Source organism: Symphalangus syndactylus, chromosome 1, assembly GCF_028878055.3.
Source record: "Symphalangus syndactylus isolate Jambi chromosome 1, NHGRI_mSymSyn1-v2.1_pri, whole genome shotgun sequence".
NCBI classification, from domain to species: domain Eukaryota; kingdom Metazoa; phylum Chordata; class Mammalia; order Primates; family Hylobatidae; genus Symphalangus; species Symphalangus syndactylus.
Window position 1 is genome coordinate 42,133,161 of NC_072423.2, and position 25,871 is coordinate 42,159,031.

At 36.1% G+C, this 25,871-nt stretch overlaps 1 long non-coding RNA gene across 1 annotated transcript in view; it reads left to right on the forward strand.

Moving 5' to 3' along the window:
- Nucleotides 1-25,871, forward strand: part of LOC129458060 (uncharacterized) — a 223,926-nt gene that overhangs the window by 40,525 nt on the left and 157,530 nt on the right. The window lies entirely within an intron of this gene.

Sequence of the window (25,871 nt, forward strand, 5' to 3'; positions counted from 1 at the left end):
ATCATAACAGCACAAGAAAGATCCACCCCCATATTTCGATTATCTCCCACCTGAAACCTCCCACAACACATGGGAATTATGGGCGCTACAAGATAAAATTTGGGTGGGGACACAGAGCCAAACCATAACACCACCCTCCAGCCCATTCTCCACTCCCCAGAAAATAAAACGTGTTGGCAAAACTTATGAGACGGGCATTGTCACACATTGCTGGATGAAATGAAAAACCGTACAAATGTTATGGAGGAAAATCTCATAACATAAAACAAAATTACACATGTACTTTGCTTTTTAATCAGAAATCTTATTCTTAGGAATCTTTCCTAAAGATATACCTCAATGCATATGAAGAACAAAGACACAAATTTATTCTCTGTCCAGAAGTAGGGAGTGTTTAAATGGATATTCTGATACTGCTGTAAAATAGAGTACCAGGAGGACTTAAGACATAATGAAGATTACCTACATGTGCTTATTTGGAGTCATCTTCAGTATGAATTATCAAAAGGAACAAATCAAGGCTTACAAGAGTATTAATGTAATGCTTTCATTCCTGTAAGCCACAGCTTCTCAACTTGGGGTGATTTTGACCCTCAAGACATATTTGGCAATGTCTGGAGATATTTCTAGTTTTTGTAACTGGGAAGGTCCTACTGGTATCCAGTGGGAAGAGGCCAGCGATACTCAGAACAACCCCTACAACAAAGAATTAGCAATGAAAACATCTAGCAATCAGATCTTGGTTTCCTCATTAAAAGGAATCATGGATCTTTGGGGAAATGCCTGGTACTCGATCTAAGACAGGGAATATGTAAATTGAGTTTGGAGCATCTTCTTGTGCCAGAAAGCAATGATACATCCAGAGTCTAGGATAGGAATATCAAGAGAAATGAGATGCCAGTTTGCAGAGGCTTTCATTGACCAATATGGGGAAATTTGAGTGTTAAAAGTTGCATACAAAAAAAATACCTATAATTGATTGTAAAGATGAAAGAGAGAGAAAGAGTTTTCTCTGCTGCCTCTTATTAGGGCACTAATCCCATCATGACAGCTGCATCCTCATGATCTTAACCCTAATTATCTCCCAAAGGCCCCATTTCCAAATACTATCACACTGCTGGCTAGGAGTTCAACACATACATCTTTGCGGGAAACACAAAAAGTCAATATATAACAGTTGATAAAGGATTTTTGTTTTGTAGAAGAGTACCAGTTAGCATAGTTGAAGAACAAAGTATATTTAGAAAATCAACATTCAGCAAACTTTAAAGAAATAACTGATTTAGGCAAGAATCACCAATGGATGCTAAAATGATTAGGTGAAAGTTTTTGGGAAACAGAACATTTCCAAACTGCTAGGGCCCCACTTATTTATAAGTTGCAAAAGAAAATGATACCTTTAGGATCAAGAGATCTAGTGGTTTTCTCTTAACCAAATAATCAAACTTAGTATTGCTAATAATTGGCAATTTGATATGGGCATTCTGATGTGGTAACATGTGTTGTACATAGCATCACCTCTAGAGGTCTTTTTTTTTTGACAAGAATGTTTAATCTGAATTTTGCAAAGCCTTTAGACCTAAATTCAGTTTTAAAGAGATACAGATCATATAATAACAGGTTAGCAATATAATGAGTAAACAATCAGGTAACTCTAAAACGTGGAACTGTTTATATAACAACTGACCTATTTTGATAAGGAAAAAGAGATTGGTTTAGAAAGAAAAAAGTCATAATCACACTTTGGAGACAATTAGGGAAATTTGAATATCAATTAGATACACACATGTGGAAATGTAGATAAAGCAAATATGGCAAAATGTTAAAATTATCTCGCTTTTAAGATGATTATTTTGAATTTTCCATATATTTGAAAATTTTATAATAAAAATAGAATAAATACCAGAAAGTTGATACAATAATAAAGGGAACGAACTCCTGGTCAAGATAGAGTGGTATACACATGCATTATCTCCCTACCACCCAACTCCCAACACATAAGAATTGTGTGTGTGCGTAAGATACATGATGGTAAAATGTGTGTTCCAGTTAGAAGAGAAGACTCTAAATAGTAAGAACAAAATCTAGTACCAAGAAGAAAGTGGAGGAAAATATAGGCAGAGTGGTTTAGGCCTTTTAAAACTATGTGTAAATCATGGCAGAGAACACAATCTGCATGTCAGAGTTAGGGGCTGGATTTAGTGCTAGTTAGTGAACTCCAGTTCAAATAAATTTTACAGCTGTCTTGGGTATGGTCAGAGAAGCACCTCTTGCCAGTGGCCTAGGAAGAAAGAAATGCAACTAAACACAGACAAACGAGAGAAATGACAAAACAAAAACAGAGTAACAAAAAAGAAATACAAAAAGCATGCAGAACAGCACTACCAGTTGAGGAGGAAAGGGCAAAATACAAATATAAAACCTGTTGTGGGCTGTACAGACAAGAGGACTAAGATAGTGGTACTAAATAAAAGTTACTGAACACATTATGAAAGATTCAACATAGAGAACTCATATGGAAAGAAACTTTAAAAATGATGTCGTCCAAAAAAGTAGTTATTATCTTTGAAAACAAGAGAGAAATTTTCTTTAAAAAGGAATATATGAAAATGAAATGATTGCAGGCATCAGAAACCAATATCATATTTATTAAAATAAAATTTAGGAGAAATAGTTAACGGAATGGTACAACTGGAAAGAATTAGTGAACTAAATAGAACTGAATAAAAATTGTTAAAAATTTTTAAGAGGCAGGGAGGAAGGATAGAATGAAGTTTCAATATACATCTTATAAGAGAGAAAGAAAGTGGGAATGGAGCAGAGGTGTAATAATGGGAGAGAGAAAATAATTGGATTTGAGTAAATATGTGAGTGTTTAACAAAAAGTGCAAAATAAAGAGCAGGATATTTGTTCTTTCGTGTTTTGGTAACAATACCCCACAGAACTTTCTGGGCCTGGCTGATGCCTCTTTCCAGAAATAAATATATAAATTTGTGAGTCAATTATTCTAATTACTTTTGATTTATTCAAATATGGTTCTTTCCTTGGTTTTCATAATAAAGTCCTATTTTCTATATGAAATCTTATTTTTCATGATTCTTCTTCCCAATGGTTCACATTTTACTAATGTTTTAAATAACCAACTTTGGATTTTTTGATTACATTAATTTTGTTTGTTTTTATTATATTAACTTATGCTGTTGATTTTATTTCTTTCTTATACTTTTAAGTTCTTGGGTATTTTTTTAATAGTTTCTGAGATTGAATGCTGTTTTTATTTGGTACAATTTAGCAACAAATAACCTTACATAAAATATCATACTTATTGTTGAAAATTTAGAAGAGAAAAACGTGTCTGCTATCACTCTATTATTTCACATTTAGAAGGGATGTCAACCAGAACAATAGGATAAGACAAAGAAATGGGATGTGTGTGTGAATATTGCAAAGAAGAGAAGCTTTTCATTTAATTTCTTTCATTTTTTTGCTTTCTCTTTTTGTCTCAATTTTCATATACAGCATACTTGTCTACATATATACCCACTTGCTGAATCAATAAGCTTAACAAAATAGATGATAAAAACAAATAGCCAGGCACGGTGGCTCAAGCCTGTAATCCCAGCACTTTGGGAAGCCGAAGCAGGCGGATCACAAGGTCAGGAGTTCGAGACCAGCCTGACCAACATGGTGAAACCCAGTCTCTACTAAAAGTACAAAAATTAGCTGGGTGTGGTGGTGTGGGCCTGTAATCCCAGCTATTCAGGAGTCTGAGACAGGAGAATCCCTTGAACCCAGGAGGTAGAGGTTGCAGTGAGCCGAGATTGCACTGTTGCAATCCAGCCTCGGTGACAGAGCAAGACTCCATGTAAAAAAAAAAAAAAAAAAAAAATCGCAGCTTTCTTTAAGAGCAAAAGTCAAAACCATTCACAAAGCAATCAGTTTTTTAAAAATTTAAATAAGGTCATCTGGAACTTCAAGAGAAAACGCAACTGTATAAAAATAGATGTTTAGTTGGGTAAACAGAGAAGCAGTCCATGTTCTTAGATGGCATGACAATATTATAAAGGTATAAATATTCAATTATTTTACAAATTCAATTCAATACCAATAAAATCTCATTTGATATTTTGAGAAACTTAATTTTAGATTTTATATGGCAGAACTAAAACTCAGAAATACATGAGTAAACATTTGATAGGAAGCATAAAGCATAAAAATAGGGTTATATGTTCTCTCTGGTAATTTGATATATTACACTTCTCTGGAATTGAAAATAATGACAATGATGCAAGAATAAATGAACAGTCTAATGCAAGAGAAAAGAGCTCAGAGGCAGACCCATGGATACATAGGATCTTATTTTATTAAATTTTTACAATATATAGTACATGTATGGAGAAGTATATATAGACAGAGCTCACTTTTTTGCATTAGCTTCACTGTCTTATCATTTAAAAATGTCTTTGTCCCCCTTTGTGTTAAGGAAATTGTCATTGAACACAGAATTACAGTTAGGCAGTTATTTTCTTCCTGCACTTCAACAATGTAACTCAGTCATTATTGTTTATGGCTTGAAGTTAGCTGTAAGTTTTTACTGCTCCTTTTCAGGTACTCTGGGTGTTTTCAAAACTCTTTCTGTTTTTGGGTTTCAGCAATTTTCTTATGATGGGTCAAGTGTTATTTCCTTTATTATTCTTCTTGGGGTTTGTAGTACCTCTTGAGTTTGTGGCATTGTATATTAATGAGTTTTGAGAAACTTCTCAGATGATAGCTTTTCATTGTTGCTTATACTCCATTCTTTTTCTTGTTTCCTTCTTCCTTAATATAGTAATCACCCATTTATTAAATTATTTCAGAGGCAGGAGAATGGCATGAACCCGGGAGGCGGAGCTTGCAGTGAGCCGAGATTGTGCCACTGCACTCCAGCCTGTGTGACAGAGCAAGACTCCGTCTCAAAAAAAAAAAAAAAAAAAGATATAAAATGTAAGTGCATATGTGTATATATATGTACATGCATAAACGATCACATATTAGATTTAATTTTATTTTTATTAATATATGTACATATTTCCAGGATACATGTGATAATTTAATACATTCACATAATTTATAAAGATCAAATCAGTGTAATTGAGATATCTATCACCTTAAATATTTTTCTTTAATGCTAAAAATATTCAAATTATTGTCTTCTAGCTATTTTAAAATATACAATATTGTAAACTATAGTCCCTCTACTAATTTATAAACACTAGGTCTTATGTCTTCTGTCACACTGTATTAGTCCATTCTCACACTGCTAAAAATTACCTGAGACTGGGTAATTTATAAAGAAAAGAAGGTTAATTGGCTCAGAGTTCCACAGGCTGTACAGCAAGCATAGCTGGGGAGGCCTCAGCAAACTTACAATTATGGCAGAAGGTGAAGGGGAAGCCAGCACGTCCTATATAGCTGGAGCCAGAGGAAGGGAGAGAGAAAAGGGGAAGATGCTACACACTTTCAAGGAACCAGGTCTCATGAGAACTCCATGATGACACAGCACTTGGGGGATGTGTTTCTAAACTGTAAGAAACCACCCTATGATCCAATCACCTCCCACCAGGCCCCACCTCCAACACCTGGGATCACAATTCAATATGAGATTTGGGTGGGGCACAGAGGCAAACCATATCACAAACTGTATGTTTGTACCCATTAATCATCCTTTTCATCTCTTCCATCCCCATCCTTCCTGGGCCCTAGTAACCACCAATCTACTCTTTATCTTCACGAGATCCACCTTTTTAGCTCCCACATATATGTGAGATTATGTGATATTTATCTTTCTGGCTGGGCTTGTCTTATTTTACTTAGCATAATATCCTCCAGTTCCAACAATATTACTGCAAATGACAGGACTTTATTTTTTAAAGGCTAATACTCCATTGTCCGTGTGTGTGTGTGTGTATATCTTATCACATTTTCTTAACCCATTCATTCATTGATGGGCACTTAGGTTGATTACACAGTTTTGCTATTAAGTTGATTACACATTTTTGCTATTGTGACTAGTGCTGCAATAAACATGGGCATGCAGATACCTCTTCAATATGTTGACTTCCTTTTTGTCTATATACCTAGGAGTAGAATTGCTGAATCATATGGTAGTTCAATTTTTAGTTTCTTGAGAAACCTCCATACAGCTTTTGATAGTGACTGCACTATTTTATATCTCCACCAACTGTGTACAAGGTTTCCATTTTCTCTACACACTCACCGGCATTTGTTATTTCCTGTATTTTTGATAAAAGTCATTTTAACTGGGGTGAGATGACATCCCTTTGTGGCTTTGATTTGCATTTCTCTGATGATAAGTTATGTTGCGCATTTTTAACTTATCTGTTAGCCATTTAAATGTCTTCAGAAATATGTATTCAGATCTATTACGCAGGTTTAAAAGCAGATTTTTTTTTCTTAGTTGATTGAGCTCCTTACATATTCTGGTTATTAATTCCTTGTCAGATGAATAGTTTGCAAATATTTTCTCCCTTCCTGTGGGTTTTCTCTTCACTTTGTTGATTGTTTCCTTGGTTGTGCAGAAGCTTTTTAGGTTAATACAATCCCATTTGTCTATTTTTGCCTTGGTTGCCTGTGTTTTTGAGGTCTTATACACAAAAATCTTTGCCCAGATCAAAGTTGTGGAGTATTTCCGCAACGCTTTCTTCTAGTACTTTCGTAGTTTCAGCTCTTAGGTTTAAGTCTTTAATCCATTTTGATTTAATTTGTACATATGTTCAAAGATAGGGATTTAGTTTCTTCCTTCTGCATATCCAGTTTTCCCACCATCATCTATTGAAGAAACTGTTCTTTCTTCATTGTATGTTCTTGAAAATTTCATTAAAAATGAGTTGGCTATAGCTGCATGGATTTATACCTGGGTTCTCTATTCTGCTTCGTTGGCCTATGTGTCTGTTTTTATGCCATTTACCATGCTGAGTTGGTTACTAGAGATTTGTAGTTTATCTTGAAGTCAGGTAGTGTGATGCCTCCAGGTTTCTTCTTTTGTCTCGGGATTGCTTTGGCTATTTGGGGTCTTTTGTGGTTCTATATTATTTTTAAGATTGTTTTTTCTAATTCTGTAAAGAATATCATTGGTAGGTAATTTGATAGAGATTGCACTGAATCTGTGAATTGGTTCGTGTAGTATCTCCATTTTGACAATATTAATTCTTCCACTCATGAACATGAGTTATCTTTCCATTATTTTGGTCTTCTCTTCAATTCCTCTCATCATTGTCTTATAGCTTTCCTTGTATAAATCTTCCTCTTCATTGGGTAGATTGAATCTTAGGTGTTTTATAGTCTTTGTAGCTATTGTAAATGGGGTTTGCTTTCTCAATTTCTTTTTCAGATTGTTTGCTGTTGGCACACATAAATGATGCTAATTTTTGCATTTTGTATCCTGCAACTTTATTGACTTTGTTTTTTGGTGGAGTTTTTAGGGTTTTCTAAGTATAAGAACATATTGTCTGTGAACAAGGATAATTTGGCTTCTTCCTTTTCAATTTGAATGCCCTTTATTTCTTTATCTTACCTAATTTCTCTGGCCAAAACTTTCAGTATTATGTTGAATAAAAGTGGTGAAAGTGGGCATCCTTGACTTGTTTTAAATTTTTAGAGAAAAGATTTTTAAGTTTTCCCCATTCAGTCCGATGTTTGCTATGAGTTTGTCATATTTGGCCTTTATTATTTTAAGGTTATGTTCCTTCTATGTCCAGTTTTAGTGTGTTTATCATACAGGAATATAGAATTTTATCAAATACTCTTTCAGCATCTATTGAAATGATCACATGGGCTTCGTTCTTGGTTCTGTTAATGTGTGTATCACATTGATTGTTTTGCATATGGTGAACCATATTTTCATTCCAAGTGGAAAGTATCCAGTGGGATATTCCCACTTGCTTATAGTGATTTGGTTTTTTCACTATGTTGCTGAATTTTGTTTGCTAGGATTTTATCGAGGACTTTTGCATCCATCTTTATTAGAGACGTTGTCCATAGTTTTCTTTTTTTATTGTGTCTTTGTTTGGTTTTGGTATCAGGGAAATGCTGGCTTTGTAGAATGAGTTAAGAGGTATGGCCTTTTCTTTATTTTTCTGAAAAGTTTGAGTAGAATTGGTTATTAGTTTTTCTTTAGATGTCTGGTAGAATTCAGTGGTGAAGCTGTCAGGTCCTGGGCTTTCCTTTGATTGAAGAAATTTTACATTGTTCTGGTTTTCTATTTGTTTGTGGTTCAATCTTGGAAGACTGTGTTTTTCTGGGAATGTATTTGTTTCTTCTAGGTTTCCCAATTTGTTAGTATATAGTTACTTATAGTAGTCTGTAATCATTTTTTGTATTTCTGAGGTTTCAGTTGTTACATCACAATTTTTTTGTCCGATTTTCTGTATTTGGGTATTCTCTTTTCTTAGCCTAGCTAAAGGTTTGTCAATTTTATTTATCTTTTCAGAAAAACAAATGTTTATTTCTGCTGGCATGGTGGCTCATACCTGTAATGCCAGTACTTTGGGAGGCCAATGTGGGCAGATCACTTTATGTCAGGAGTTTGAGGCCAGCCTGATGAACATGGTGAAACTCCTTCTCTACTAAAACTACAAAATTTAGCTGGGTATGGTGGCAGGTGCTTGTAATCCCAGCTACTTGGGAGGCTGAGGCAGGAGAATCGCTTGAACCTGGGAGTCAGAGGTTGCAGTGAGCTGAGATTGAACCACTGTACTGCAGCCTGGGTGATAGAGTGAGACTCTGTCTCAAAAAAAAAAATATTGCATTGATATACTGAATTTATTTTTGTCCTAATTCCCTTTATTTATGCTCTAATTCATTACTTATTTCCTTCTACTATTTTGGGTTTTGTTTGTTCTTGCTTTTCTAGTTTCTTGAGGTACATAATTAGTTTTTATATTTGAAGTCTATATAACTTTTGTTATAGATACCTATTGCTATAAATTTATCTTTTAGTACTGCTTTTGTGGTATCCCACAGAGTTTGGTATGTTGTATTTCCATTTTATTTGTTTCAAAAAATTTTATCTCCCTCATAATTTCTTCATTGACCAATGATCATTCAAGAACATGTTGTTTAATTTTTATGTATTGTGTATTTTACAAGTTTTCTCTTGTTATTGATGTCTAGTTTTATTTCGTTTTGTCAGAAATTATTTTTTGTGTAATTTCAAGATTTTTGAATTTGTTGAGACTTGTTTTATGGCCTAATATATGGTTTATTCTGGATAATTTTCCATGTGCTGATGAAAATAACAGGTATTCTCCTAAGGAATCATCCGTTAAGCCTATTTGGCTTCAGGTGTAGTTTAAGTTTGATGTTTCTTTGTTGATTTTTGTCTGGATGATATGTCTATCACTGAGAATGGGGTGTTGAAGTCCCCTACTATTTTTGTATTTTTGTATTTCAGTTTAACTCTCCCTTGACATCTATTAATGTTTGCTTTATATTTTCTAGAGCTCCAGTGTTATGTGTGTATATGTTTAGAGTTATATCCTCTTGCTAAATTGATCCCTTTATCATTGTTTGATGACTTTGCCTATTTTTACTGTTTTTGGTCTAAAGTCTGGTTTATCTGACATAAGTATAGCTACTCCTGTTCACCTTTGGTTTCCATTTGAATGAAATACCTTTTTTCATCTCTACTTTCAGTCTGTCTAGGTCTTTATAGGTTTAGTGGGTTTCTTGAAGGCAGCATATATTTGGCTCTTGTTCCTTTATTTGTTCAGCCATGCTATGCCTTTTAATTGGAAAACAGAGTCCATTTATATTTAGTGTTTTTATTGATAACTAAGGACTTGCTATTGCCATTTTGTTACTGGTGTTCTGATTGTTTTATAACTCCTCTTTCCTTTTCTTACTGTATTTTTTTGTGATTGAGTGATTTTATTTTGTGGTTGTATGTTCTAAATTGTTGCTTTTCATTTTTATTACAAAATATAAGTTATTATAATCATATGTTCTCATATTTTGGTTTCCATGAGGCTTACCAAAAACATCGTATAGATATAACAAGTTATCATAAGGAGATGACAATTTATCTTAGATCACAAAAAAGGAATAGAAACAAAGAAAAAAAAACTTAGTACTTTAATTCCGTCACCCCCACATTTTGACTTTATGTTGTCTCAAGTTAAAATATAAATTAATAAAAATACTGCCTATCTTTCAATAGGTTGCTGGAGCTATTATTTTGGATAAAGTTGTCTATTGAGGTTTATATTAAAGTTACCAGTGGATTGGACACTAGAGTAATGTTATTAGAGTATTCTGGGTTTATCTGTGTATTTAATTTTATCAGTGAATTTTATATATTCAAATGTTTTCTTGTTGCATACCAGTGTTTTGTTTTCTTTCATTTTCAGATTGAAGAACTCCCTTTAGCATTTTTTGTAAGATCATTCTGGTGGCACTGAATTCTCTCAGCTTTTGTTTATCTGGGAAAGACTATCTCTCTTATTTAAAGGATAGCATTACTGGATACAGTGTTGTTGCATGGCAATTTTTTTCTTTCAAGACTTTGAAATTATTGTCTCATTTCCTCCTGCCTTGTATGATTTCTATTGAGAAGTCTGTTGCCAGAATAATTGGAATAAAATAATTATTAGATGCACTGGGGTGGTCTTATTTGGGTTGAATCTGTTTGGTGTTCTCTGACTCTCCTGTACCTAGGTTCTTATCACTTTTGGAAAGTTTTCTGTTATTATCTTTTTGAATAATAGCTTTCCATACCTTGCTCTCACTACTTCTTGAAGACTAATAATTCTTAAATTTTGTCTTTTGCAGTAATTTATGTAAAATATTTTTAGGCAATTTTCTGTAGGCAATTTTTGTTCTTTTTCATTTTTTTCTTCTCTGACTGTGTATTTTCAAATCCCTTGTCATTGAGCTCATTGATAACTTTCCTCTGTTTGAACCACTCTGCTGTTGAGTCTTTAATACATTTTCCAGTTCTGCACATGTATTTCTCAGTTGCAAGATTTTTGTTTGATTTTTAAATTGTTTCAAAGTGTTTAAAAAATTTATCTGATAAATTTCAGAATTGCTTTTCTATGTTATGGAGATCACTGCATTTCCTTAAAACTGTTAGTTTTGTATTCTTGGTCAGAGTATTCACATACTACCATCTCATTAGGGTCAGTCATTGGTTACTTATTTTGCCTGTTTAGGAAGGTCATGATTCTCTGCTGCTGTTTTTTGTGGATGTACATCAGTGCCTTTGCATTGAAAGATTTGTTATTTTTTCCAGATTTCTCTGTCTGACTTGTTCTGATTATTATTAAATATGTTTCCTTAGAGAAACTTGGCAATTTACCTACTAATTTTCCTTTTTTTTTTTTGCCCACTAGGTCATTGCCTCCTTTTTGTCAATCTATGGTATCTTAAACCCAGGTTTGCCTTGGTTCTAGTAAACTTTCAGAGTTCTGCCCATCCAAAATGGTTGAGGTCCCAAGGGGGAAATCCCAGAAGCATAGGAAGTTTGGATAGACATTTTTGCCCAGGGGGCTTATGGACAAACCTCCTACAGTTGTGCTGCTGAATATGATTTAGCATTTCCTTTGGCTGGGTTATAGAGCAGAATTTCCAGAGCTGAGGATGATAGTTAGCCTACCCCCTTGTCTCTGTCTGTCCTCAGGGATATATCTCCCTTCAGGCACTCTCAGTGCTTACTGGAGGTTGAGGCAAAGGCAGGTATCCGGCCAAGGAACCAAGATTGTGGTGAAGCTGGTTGTCTACCTTAATCTTAGTTTTTTCAAGGTTGAACCTGAGTAGGAGGAAATTTTCTGCACTCTTGGTGCTGCAGATTGCAGGGAGGTGCATCTCAGATATGGATGTCCAATTCTCCTACTATCTTCTTAGGGTTTTTTTTCATTTCTCTGTGGCCCCAGGAAATTTCTCACTCTCATAGGGAAGTTCTGAGATATTGCTGTTAATAAATTCAGCAGTGTGTATTTGTTTTTGATTTTCTGTTGAGGGAGAGTGAAGTTAGCTTGCTTATATGCTGCTATTTTGGAACTGGAAGTTCTCCCTTTTATTATATTGATTTTCCTCTTATATTCTCTTCTACATGTCTGTTATTGTGTCTCTTGAACTTTATTCTTCAGAAATTCTTTTGATCCACTTTCCAGATTACCAGTTCTCTTGTGAGCTTGCACTGTGTTTTAAAAAACCCTTTCACGGAATTCTTCATTTTATTTATTATATTTTAGTATCTAGAATTGTAATTTTTTAATGAATAAATAAAACATGCAATATTTATTCAATGAAACACTATTTAGCATGTAAATAAAAGCTATATCTTTATAAATTATCACTGATATTTCTCAAAAATATGTCTAATAAAAGAAGACTGAATAAAATGTTTAGCATAATATCATTTATATACCATCTTAGAAGCATTAGGAAACAATATTCTAAATCACACATGGATACAAGCATACAGACTGAATAGACTGAAATAGAGACTGAAAATATATACATTGAATCACTATGGTTTTGCAGTGGGTGGGAAGAGGATGCTGGGGGAGGTATGAAGGGGGTACCTCAACAGCATGCTGTGTTTTAATGCCTCAGAAAGTAAAAAAGGCTTGAAAGAAATGTAATCTATATTAACAGTTGTTAATTCTATGTGGTGAATATACAAGTGCTTATTATATATGTAGTTTTCTGCAATTATAAGATTTCAATATTTAAATTTATCCCATTGAAGAGTTTGGAAGGAGGTACACAAAATATTAATGATGCTGTCCTCAGGGTGGTAATGTTATGAGTATTTTTTCTTCTTTAAATTTTAGAATTATAATTTTCAATACTTTTTTAATATCTGCTGTAATTCTTTATCTTGCCTTGGATCCTCTTGAATATTTTAGCATATGTTTTACTTTTATTCCCTTTTCTCCTTATGACTTCATAGAAAGTTAACTGAGATTGTGCTTCAGCAAAATAAAAGATTAAACCAAGTGAAAAAGATAGTGATCCAGAAAGTAAGGGAATTAATACATGAGAGAGGCAATTGAAGTCCCAGGAAGGCAGTCATACCATATGCTTATAAGATAACAGGTTAAATAGAATAGGTAAATTGTGGCTTGACAGAAAGTCCTTAGGGAGAAAACATTTAATTGGTAGAATTCTTATTGCCTTTGAAGAATTAGAATTTATTACTGATTAATTATTTTTAGGAAAAATGGTGTCAGTTACATAAAATAAAAGCAAATAAAAGATTGAGGCAAATAGATGAAACAAAATGTTAACAAGAAGAAATATGTAATCATAATGTGTTACTTGACTCAGCAGTGAAGGCAAATATTGGTTAACAAATTGTTAAAGGATTCTATTGGGAAGATAAGGAAAGAGGAGAAATACAAACACTTTTATAAGAGTAATAAACATGACTTATTTTCAGACAAGATATAATCAAATAATGTCTAACACTGACAAATCAAGAAGAAAAAGTTTAGGTGCCTTATTTAAATATATGAGTGTTAAAATAATATAAAGGAAAAACTTAAAGAGTTGAAAAGTGTTGCCTCTGTGTAGCAGGACTAGCAGATAGCATGTATGAAGCATAGAGTGTCTCACTATATCTTTTAATATTAGCAATATTAATACAATATAATGTAATAATTTTAAATGAAAAATAATGTGCATTTATTATTTTTATAGAAATTAATATTAATTGAAAAGTTGTGACATTGCATCTTATTGTATGTATTGAGGAAAATTACTACAATTCCCTTAGTTTACTCATGTTAAACATCAATGTTACCATCTGATCTTTGACAAACCTGACAAAAACAAACAATGAGGAAAGATTCCTTATTTAATAATTGGTGCTGGGAAAACGAGCTAGCAATATGCAGAAGACAGAAACTGGACCCCTTCCTTACACGTTATACAAAAATTAACTCAAGATGGATTAAAGACTTACACATAAAACCTAAAACCATAAAAACTCTAGAAGAAAACCTAGGCAATGCCATTCAGGACATAGGCATGGGCAATGACTTCATGACTAAAACATCAAAAGCAATGCAACAAAAGCCAAAATTGACAAATAGGATTTAATTAAAGAGCTACTGCACAGCAAAGGAAACTATCATCAGAGTGAACAGGAAACCTACAGAACGAGAGAAAATTTTGCAATCTATCTATCTGACTAAGATCTAATATACAGAATCTACAAGGACCTTAAACAAATTTACAATAAAAAAAATCCCATCAAAAAGTGGGCGAAGAATATTAGCAGACACTTCGCAAAAGAATACATTTATGTGGCCAAGAAACACATGATAAAAGCCCATTATCACTGGTCATTAGAGAAATGCAAATCAAAACCACAATGAGATACTATCTCACACCAGTTAGAATGGCGATCATTAAAAAGTCAGGAAACAATAGAAGCTGGCAAGGATGTGGAGAAATAGAAACACTTTTACACTGTTGGTGGGAGTGTAAATTAGTTCAGCCATTGTGGAAGACAGTGTGGTGATTCCTCAAGGATCCAGAACCAGAAATTCCATTTGACCCAGCAATCCCATTACTGGGTATATACCCAAAGGATTATAAATCATTCTATAAAGACACATGCACACGTATGTTTATTGCAGCACTGTTTACAATAGCAAAGACATGGAACCAACCCAAATGCCCATCAAATGATAGACTGGATAAAGAAAATGTGGCACATATGCACCATGGAATACTATCCAGCCATAAAAAAGGATGAGTTCATGTCCTTTGCCGGGACATGGATGAAGCTGGAAACTATCATCCTCAGCAAACTACCACAGGAACAGAAAACCAAACACTGCATGTTCTCACTCATAAGCGGGAGTTGAACAATGAGATCACATGGCAAGGGGAGGGAGAACTTTAGGACAAATACCTAGTGCATGCAGGGCTTAAAACCTGAATGAAGGGTTTATAGGTACAGCAAACCACCGTGGCACATATATACCTATGTAACAAACCTGCACGTTCTGCACATGTATCCCAGAATTCAAAGTAAAATTAAATCAATGTTTACCAATGTTTATAATTATTTAATAATTATAGTTATATATAATGTTTACTTAAATTATTTCTTAAATTTAATTATATTATATGTAGTACATATTATTACATAATAATGTTGTTAATATCTACCCTTAGATGTTAATATATATAAAGTCCTCAGCAATACATCTAGTATTTCATCAAAGTTTATTTTCCTACCCATATTAATTTTTCATGTAAAGAATTCTAAGGAATCATGTTAAAAACTACTGATAATAAAAACTGTTGGGTAGAGAATTTTTCTTGGCATCTTGTCCTCTCCCGCTTCCCATAGTCACGACCTTTTCTCATTACAGTGAAAATTATCTCAAATGATTGGCTGTAACTCAATAGAAAAATCAATATTGCTAAAACAATACGATATTTATGGACATTACCAGACTAAGCACTCAACACATTATTTCTTATAAGGAAGCAATAGTTAGGAAAATAAATTTTAAAACAGACGATGTCCTCATAGCAGAATTTCTTCACAACAATGAAAAATGAAATCAGATTAAATGTTCAAATTGCTCATCTGTTAGCTAAGCAGAAAAAATAATTTACTGATGTTGAGTTAATTAAATCATGTTTGATTTACAACATGCAAAGAAACGTATCCAGAAAAAATAACTTGTTTAAGGTATTAGCATTTTGGTGAAAACAGCTTCTCAAAGAGTTGATGTTTGGAGCAATATTAATAGTCAAATACCAAGACAAAAAGTTTGAGTGGTTGTCTTTGGTTTTTGGATAGTTTGAATAGCTGGCAAATGTTACTAGTAAAACTCAGTTATTTATTTGAGAAGTCAATGCCAAGTTTGAAGTGACTGGACAATTGGACTCTATGAATAATCTGTATGAAACATTTACAAGCAAGACTATTTCTAAAGAATCTGAGAAAATAATAATTCAGTAAAACCTGAAGTGGAATCTGCTAAGATGTGTTACAACTGATAATGCCAAAAATATGTGTGAAACAAGAAAAGGCATAGATGGAAAAACTTAAAAAGCTTGTGAAAATATAAGGCATTTAATGCCTAAGGTTATTTATTATATTGCTCATCAGCAGGCACTTTGCTGAAACTATTTTTGTCTGTCTTGGTTTATTAAACTTGTAGTCTTGATGATGAATTGCATTGACTTTGTGTGGGCTTAACCATCAGTAGTTTAATGGATTTCTGTTGGAAATAGCAGCTGACTATCCTGACTTGCCCTATCCTATAGTGGGTCTACAACTTAACAGTGGTAACATTTTATTGCAATTGGTTGAGTTCAGGGCTGAGATTGAGATTTTTTCTGAATGAGAATCATCCTCAACCATTATTATCAAATACTGTATGGCTCTGGAGATTATTTTTTGCTTAAGACTCATAATGTTTTTAAATTTTAAAATTACAAATAAAACCAGCATTTATATGTGAAGTGTACACTATGGTAAAGTAATTTTGACAACTACTGTTGCTTGAATCACAAGTAATGCCAAGCTGATTTGTAAATTTCTTTTACTGTTAAAAGTTAAGATGAGAAGTGAGATCTTTAATTCCACCCAAATTTGCAGCAAATCTAATTTCCAAGTTCAAGCTACAGTTCTAGCATCTTCTTTCAGACCTCAATTCAAGTACAAATAAAAATTCCATACTTCAAAATCCATTTAATGGTACAGTTGAGGAACTTCCACATAACCTTCAGTTAGAAGTGATTCATTTGTAATGTAATGACATGCTAAAAGCCAAATATCAAGAGAAAACTCTAATAGAATTCTGTAACTTTCTTCTAAATGATGACTATTTTAAATTAAAGTTACATGCTCATGGATTGATATCTGTATTTGGCAGTATACCTTTCTGTGTCAAAAGACATTTGTAAAGTTAAAATATGTTAAATCTCATTACAGATCACATTAACAGATGAACATCTGTAATTGATTTTGGTTAGAAAGAATACTTTTAATTGCATTTGAGTACAATGTTATCTCCCTCAAAAAAAGAATTCTAGCCTGGGCAACATAGCAAGACAACAACAACAAAATTGCTGGGCATACTGGTATGTGCCCATAGTCCTAACCAAGGAGGGAGAAGTGCTTGAGCCCAGGAGTTCAAGGCTGTAGTGAGCCATGAACATGCCACTGCCCTCCAGCCTGGGTGACAGAACAAGACCCTTAAAAAATTCTATTCTCATTAATAGACCAGGAATATAAAAAATGTACTAAATTAGTTTACATTTTGAATTTCTTAGAAGGTTACAAAACATTTTCTTGTCTTGTTATATAATGCCTACATAAAGTCCTCAATTTGCCTCTTGGTTCACAAAGCCCAGAAAGCCTAATGTTGTGCCCTTTGCAGGTAAGTTGCTGATCCTCACTACAGTTGATTTTTTCAATACCTGATTTATACTGTACATGATTATCCTGATTCAGGTGGACTGAAGTGGGTCTTAAAGGAGGGAGTCTCCTCAAACACAAATTGAGGGTCTTTCTACAAGCAGAAAATCTTGTGTGTAAGTAAATTAAAATGGCCGCTACTCCAATCATACCTAGGTTCACCTTATTTCCAGCGGTTCTGAGGGTAGTTATTTTACTTCCAAACAAGTTCTATCTGAAAACCAGACCAATTTCAGGACAGCCCCTAATATGGAGAAGTGGCAGCATAATAAAAGTAAATAAAGTAAATATGAAAGAACCCTTTGAAACTTCCAGCAAGAGGCAGTGATGATGGAGTGTGGAACTACTCTAGGTACATGTCAAAGTATTGCAGCAGACCCCCCCATGTCCCCTCTGGCATTACAACCCTAGTGCTCAACTTCCCTAACTTCCAAATCTCTGAGAGTTCTATGTGGCAGACAGAGCTTGCACATTCTAGGCCCTTGATGATTGAAGTGTCAGAATATTAATGTTTCTTGGATCAACCCTCAGCTAAATATCCCTCTGAAAGGATGACTCTGAGATACTTGTGACACACTGACTTCCAGCTTAGTCCCACTAGGAACTAAGATCCAGTGAATCAACATGACAACATGTCCTTCTCTGTCTTACTTCCCAAATCTTCTACTGGTGCCTACTACTGGGATCAGCCCTCAAAGAAACCACTTGCCTTTGAGCACTTGTTTTCGGGTCTATGACTATTGATATAGACTCCTGGCATTTAAATATTTTTTTGCAAAATATCTGTCCTCTACCAAAGCATTAAAAATATTGATGCCATTTACATAATTTCCTTGTCTAGAAGTACACTTTTCATGTCTGCAATAAAAATTAAAACTGATATATACTTACATAATTCAAACACATAAATAGTATAAGAAGTTAAAAATATAAAAACTGAGAATCTACACCTGCTATCTCCTCTTTCCACAATTAACTATTATTAATTCCCTTATGATCTCTTCTACGTAAAAGAGAGAGAAAGAGAATGAGAATATCGGTTTTCGTTGAAAAGCTACTAATAACATTAAATCAGTAAGTTTCTTTAAAACTTACTCCAAATAATGTCTGTCTGTAAATAATTAACTGTCTTGTAGTAAAGTGATCTGCAATTTATACAGATAGTTTAAGTGGTGGTGTGATGATATTGTCCTGGTCCCTTTATATGCCATGGATTAACTCACCAGTAAAAATACACATCAAGTCTCTGTTAATTGAGAATAGTGACTAGCACTGAAACTCCCACCCTCACTCCCAAGAGAAAATTTACATTAACAAAATGGCCAACATTTTTACAAATGAGTCTGTTAAAACTCGTGTATTTGCATTTGTCAATCAGTATTGTCGATGGCTTTGAGCCATTCTTACAGAAGTTTTCAACTCTGACATTAGTATGAAAAAAATCGTCTTATGCTTTTACAGTTTTCTTTTTTGGTATTTAAATCTTTAATTTTGCCGATATTTTTTTGGAAGAAAGAGAGGCCTGATGTAGTTATTCTACAGCTGGATTCTGCAGCTTTTCAGGTACACCACAGATTAATGGGAAAAAATAGCACATAAACAGAGAAGCCCACACAATATTTTCAGAAGAAAGTCAGCCACCCAGGACAGGAGGAGACACAGTGCTGCTCACAGGCACATCCCTTGGCTTTCAGAGTCCTGAATGATGTCCAGGAGCTGTGAAACATTTGTTTCTCTCAACGGCAGGGCATGCTGCCTATGATCCCTCCAGAGAAATGCACACAACAACATACAACACATGCACAACATATACACACAACACACACACACACACACACACATCCATCCCAACTAGGCCTTTTTATTTATTGAAATATATAGAAACATCCGGTTATGCTGTAGAAGCTCTCTGTCAGCAGACCCATATTATCACCTGGGAGAGAACAGTGAGGTCCACATCCAGGTGCTGTTGAACAAACATCTCAGCTTCTCATATCCTATTATTCTGGAAATCTATTTCTTCCTAGCTACCCATTTGTCTCAACACAATATATTGACTGCAGCTTTCTCCTCAATTATTTGAAACACCTCCTCCTGTATCAAAGACAAAATTCCCATGGGCATTTAAATCAATTCTGGACTCTATTCTGTTTCATTTATTTTCCTGTCTAGCCCTGTATTGGTATCCACCTACTTGTGCTAAGGTTGTTATTATATTTTCTCTCTGATGGGCTAGTTTTTTCCCCCTAATACTTTTGTTTTAGGTATCTTAGGTATCTTCTTGTTGTGGATGCATAATTTTTTTCTGCATAGATTTGTTTGCTATGTTCTCTGTCAAGGCTGATTCATTAGTAGAGAAAACATGAGAAAAATCAAAGTAAGAGAATGATACAGTGCTTGATTTACACAATTTACAATCTTAATAATGAATCTGTCAGTACTACAAATCTGTTATATGCCCACTGAACACAGGAAGACAAATATTATCCGTAGATATATAAAGTAGAGCCTTGGACAACACGAGAGTTAGGAGCACTGGCTACCCTGCCCCCATGCAGTTAAAAATCCAGAAATAATTTTGACTCACCAAAAGCTTAACTACTGATAGCCTACTGTTGACCAGAATCCTTACTGATAACATATTCAATTACCACATATGTTGTGTGTTATATTGATTGTATACTGAAGTATTCGTATGATCAAGTAAGCTAGAGAAAAGAAAATGTTATTTAAAAAATCATAAGGAATAGAAAATAGATTTACTATTAAGTGGAAGTGGATCAACATAAAGATCTTTATCCTTCTCATCTTCATTTTGAGTAGATTGAGGAGGAAGAGGAAAAGGAGGGGTTGAGCTTGCGGTCTCAGGGGTAGCAGAGATGGAAGAAAATCTGCAAGAAAATTTGTGGACCTACGCAATTTAACACGTTGTTTAAGAGTCACCTGTATACATGTCTGAGACACACACACATACACACACATATATACATATACTTATATGTACATATACATACATACACATATATACATATACATATGTATATATATGTATGTGTAAAAGCTTACTAATTGTTTTTAGTAGTTATTGAGAGACCAGTAGGAATTTTGGCAAAAACTCAGGAAATACAATGTAAAAATCAGAAAACCTTTCACAGGGAAGTAACCAGAGGTGTAATTAAAAAAACAGCAAGTGTATTGTTTCTTAGAACTCCAGCTTCCCTAAAAGTGAAGGCCTCACTCAGGTTTCAAATGTAGCTGGGTTTAGGTGGGCAAGTTAGGGTAGAAACAGAAGAACTGAACTACTCTGTACAATTATGAATAAAGTTATGGGGACCTGGAAGAAAGGGACCAGCAAGGTGGGCCACTACCTGGGCAGAGAGCAGAGATTTGAGATGCCTCAGAGACAGAGCAGCCCAAAAGATACTTCATAGACAAATATTACTAAATTTAAACTATCACATTGTTTGCCCATGAGATATGCTATCACCAATTTCCCACTCTGTCCCCCTTATAGTAGCTTTATCAGGCTGCATTGCTCACTCTTGTTTTTTGTGAAAGTGGATTCCTTTGCAGAAACTTGAAATGGGAAGCTGAGTTCTATGCCTGGGATAATACAATGCAAGACCAGATTATGTAGGAAAGCTGAATTTGAGGACACAGGAAATCCTGAAAAGCCTAAAGATCTGAGAGTTAGCAAAAATCCATGGGGCAACTTCAAACTTGGAGGGCTGCAGAATTAGTGACATCAGAGCTGAGAATAACAAAAGGTAAAGCTGGCTGATTTGTATTTGCATAATATAAAATTGCACTAAACTATATATATGACATGCTGTAAATTTGGAGTTGGAAAGTAGCAAAGCCCAGAGAAAGAGAGAGGGATTTAGCCACCTAGTCTGTGCTGTGGGGTCTGGATGGTGGGGGCAGGGATGGGAGGTTCAACTTCACTTTGTGGCCCTTCTCCCATCCTTGAGAGCCATTGGTGACTGTTCCATGGCTCTCTGATGCAAGCCTGAATCTCTAGGCCAAAATACACAGGCTCAGGGCCCAGTGCTCAGGGCCCAGTGCTCAGTGCTGCTCAAAGCAGCTACACTGTATTAGTCTGCGCTTGCACTGCTATAAAGATACTCCCTGAGACTGGGTAATTTATAAAGAAAAGAGGTTTAATTGATTCACAGTTCCACATGACTGGGGAGGCCTCAGGAAACTTATAATCATGGTGGAAGGTGATAGGGAAGCAAGGCATGTGTTCATAAGGCAGCAGGAGAGAGAGAAAGCACACGGGCAACTGCCATTTTTAAACCATCATCTCTTGAGAGAACTCCTTCACTGTCATGAGAACAGCATGGGGGAAACTGCCCCCATGATCCAATCACCTCCTTTTATTTACCTATGGAGATTACAGGTCCCTCCCTCAACATCTGGGGATTACAATTTGAAATGAGGTCTGGGTGGAGACACAGAGCTAAACCATGTCATTCCACCACTGGCCCTTCCCAAATCTCATGTTCTTTTCACATTTCTAAATCAATCATGCCTTCCCGACACTCCTCCAAAGTCTGAACTCATTCCAGCATTAACCAGAAAGTACAAGTCCAAAGTTTTATCTGAGACAAGGCTGGTCCCTTCCATCTATGAGCCTGTAAAATAAAAAACAAGTTAGTTACTTCCAAGATACGATGGGGGTCCAGGCATTGGGTAAATGTTCCAGTTTCAGATGGGAGAAATTGGCCAAAACAAAGGGGCCACAGGCTCCGTGGAAGTTTGAAATCTAGTCAGGCAGTCATTAAATCTTACAGCTCCCAAATCTCCTTTGACTCCATGTCTCACATCCAGGGCATGCTGATGCAAGGGGTGGGCTCTTGGGGAGCTGGGCCTCTGTGGCTCTGCCGGGTACAGCCCCTGTGACTGCATTCATGGGCTGGCATTGAGTGCCTGCAGCTTTTCTAAGCACACGGTGCAAGCTGTTGGTGGATCTACTGTTCTGGGGTCTGGAGGATGGTAGCCCTAGGCAGTGCCCCATTGGAGACTCTGTGTGGCGGCTCCAACACCAAATTTCCCCTCTCCGTTGCCTTGGTAGATGTTCTCCATGAGGGCTCCACCCTGACAGCAAACTTCTGCCTGGATATCTAGGTGTTTCTATACAGCCTCTGAAATCTAGGCAAAGGTCCCTAAACCTCAACTTTTGTCTTCTGCGCACACATAGACCCAACACCACATGGAAGATGCCAAGGTGTGGGGTGTGCACCCTCTGAAGCCACAGCCTGAGCTGTACATTGGCCTCTTTTAGCTGGAGCTGGAGCAGCTGGGATGCAATGCACCAAGGTCTGAGGCTGTACAGAGAAGCAGGGCCCTGGGGCCAGTCCATGAAACCATTTTTCCTTCCTAGGCCTCCAGGCCTGTGATGGGATGGGCTGCCATGAAGATCTCTGACATGCCCTGGAGACATTTTTCCCATTGTCTTGGGCATTAACATTTGGCTCCTCATTACTTATGCAAATTTCTGTAGTTGGCTTGAATTCCTCCTCAGAAAATAGGTTTTTCTTTTCCACCACATGGTCAAGTTGCAAATTTCCCAAACCTTTATGACCTGCTTCCCTTTTCAGGGAAGTTCCAATTTCAGACCATCTCTTTGTGAACACATATGACTGATCACTTTCAGAAAAAGCCAGGTCACCTCTTGAATACTTTGCTGCTTAGAAATGTCTTCAGTCAGATACCCTAAATCATCTCTCAAGTTTAAAGTTCCACAGATCTCTAGGGCAGAGGCAAAATGGCCCCAGTCTCTGCTAAAGCATAGTAAGAGTAACCTTTACTCCAGTTCCCAGTGAGTTACTCATGTCCATCTGAGACCACCTCAGCCTGGACTTCATTGTCAATATCACTATCAGCCTTTTGGTGTAAACCATTCAACAAGTCTCTAGGAAGTTTCAAACTTTCCCACATCTTTGTGTCTTCCTTTGAGCCCTCCAAACTGTTCCAACCTTTGCCTGTTACCTAGTTCCAAAGCAGCTTCCACATTTTCAGGTTATATTTACAGCAGTACCCCACTCTGCTGATACCAATTCTATTAGTCTGTTCTCATGCTGCTATAAAGATATTATTTGAGACTGGGTAATTTATAAAGAAAAGAGGTTTAGCTGACTCAGAGTTCTGCATGGCTGAGGTGGCCTCAGGAATCTTTTAGTCATGCCAGAAGGTGAAGGGGAAGAAAGGCATGTCTTCACAAGGTGTCAGAAGAAATAGACTGCAGGGAAAAGTATCACCTTTAAACCTTCAGATCTCATGAGAACTCACTATCATGAGAACAGCACGAGGGAATCCCTGCCCCCTATTGATCCAACTGCTTTCCTCCCTGGATGCTTGGTGATTGGAGGTCTCTCTCTTGACACGTGGGGATTGCAATTAGAGATGAGACTTGGGTGGGGACACAGAGCCAAACCATATTACAGGCCCTTCTGAAAATAGAGATGGATCTCTGTTTTCTGAGCAGCCATGGAGTTCCATGGATGAGCTCAAGTGCAACCTAATGGGTCATTTTATCTATCCTTTTCTTCCTGTGGATATGGGGCTCTTCCTTCTTTTTCTGCACTCCCTCTGGATAAATCCATTTGTGAAAAAATGCAGAAATAAATAAGGTGAGGGAATCCTAGATCCAACCCCCTAGTGAAGATGGGCTGGTGTTTTTCTTATTCCTTTTCCCACTTAACTCAGTCAATTGTATTACTGCAGCAGACATCTGAGGTGGACCCTGTTGGGAAAGATTAGAACATTTTCCTTCTAGAGAACAGGGTGAGGACAGAGGTCTTCTATCCAAAACTCATAAATCAATTTACCTGGGAGTGATAGAAGACTCCAGGGTAGATGATAAAATCCCAAACCCTGTGATTCTCTGTCCCTGGAATGTTTATTGAGTGAGTATAAAATGTAAAATGTGTCTAGAGGAACAGAGTCAGACAATGATAACTCATTACTTCTCTTATCTGATGTTTCTGGGCCAATGCTGTGTCTTAGGAATGATTCTTAAGAGCCAGCCTGAGACTCTGAAAGCCTCTGATTAGATGTTCAAAACGGCTTTGGCCTCAGGGAACGGACTTCTGTCTGATGGAGCATATATGCGCCTAAGATAGCAATTCTGTACCCGTCCTCTGCACTGATTTGAAAATTTTTGGAAGCTCCTAAGCAGAAAGCCCTTCTTTCTGAGACTTTTGAATAATAAACAATAGCAAATATTTTTACCTTCTGTGAAAGAATAAGAAGAATGAAACATAGTCTCACATTCAAGCTAGAAAGTCATACTATTCATGAATAATGATGGTCTCCAGTTTGTGTAAAGAGATGAGAGTGATGACTGAATCCCAGACCCTCATTCTTTCAAGGTCAATGCAGTCAAGAGAAGAATGTCCTCACCTGACCCCATAACCTCTCAGGAAATCCCTCATCAGACTTGGCCTACCCAGGGACCCTACTGGTCACTTGCTCCCATCATCCACTACTGATCTCTCTACTTCAATACAGCAGAGACCATCATAATGCTGACTCAATCTGACTTGCTTCCCTTTCTGTTGTGTACAGTCTCAGAGAGCTCATCTTCAGAGTGTTGTCCTCTTCTTTTCCAACATTCTTATGCCTGGGAATTTCATCCCTTGCCATTTCAGCCTCCTGCTAGAGGTGCTTGTCTGGTGAGAGATTATTCTCTTCATCTTCCTGCACTGGGTTTTTCACAAGGGCTGTCTTTCCTTGTATTGCCCACTGGCCTTTCTTTTGAGATACTCTGCAATGAGGTTTGAAGGAGGCTAATGGCTTATTTATTATCTTACACTTACCATACAGATGCTCCTGGATATATGAGTCATAAAGAGAATGGATATTCAGATGCTGTTAGATAAATAAAAGCAGGAGAGATCATTTCCAAACAATTGAAGCAGGACTATGAACTGAATTCTAAAAAAGCCTTAGAATTACTTGCTGGTGAGCAGGATGCCCTAGCTCCTTATACCTTCCTGAGCTTTGAAGGAAAACCAGAACAATTGTACAAGAAAACCATCAAGATGCAAGTCTACTGCTTGCAAAAGCAAATTAAGAGAAAACCTGAGGGCCGGTGGCATTGGGAGTTCTCAAACTCAATATAGAGAAGTGAATAGTCTGGAAGGTCCAGTACTCATTTCCTATACCACTAAGAAGGTTGGGAGGGGGGAAAGATCTAGGGGAATCATGTTTGATCATCTTGGAGAATCAAAGCTCCAATTAAAGGGAGAAACAGAAGGCCATGGCTGCACCTCTGAAGAACCCCTGACCCAGATATTTTGTCTTCTGAGGACTCTGAGCCCCAGGCCCAGAGTGTGTAAAGAAGAGATATGTCCATTTCCAGGGGCACTACATCTACCTGGAGAACAGAGGGAGTGATCTGGTGTGGGA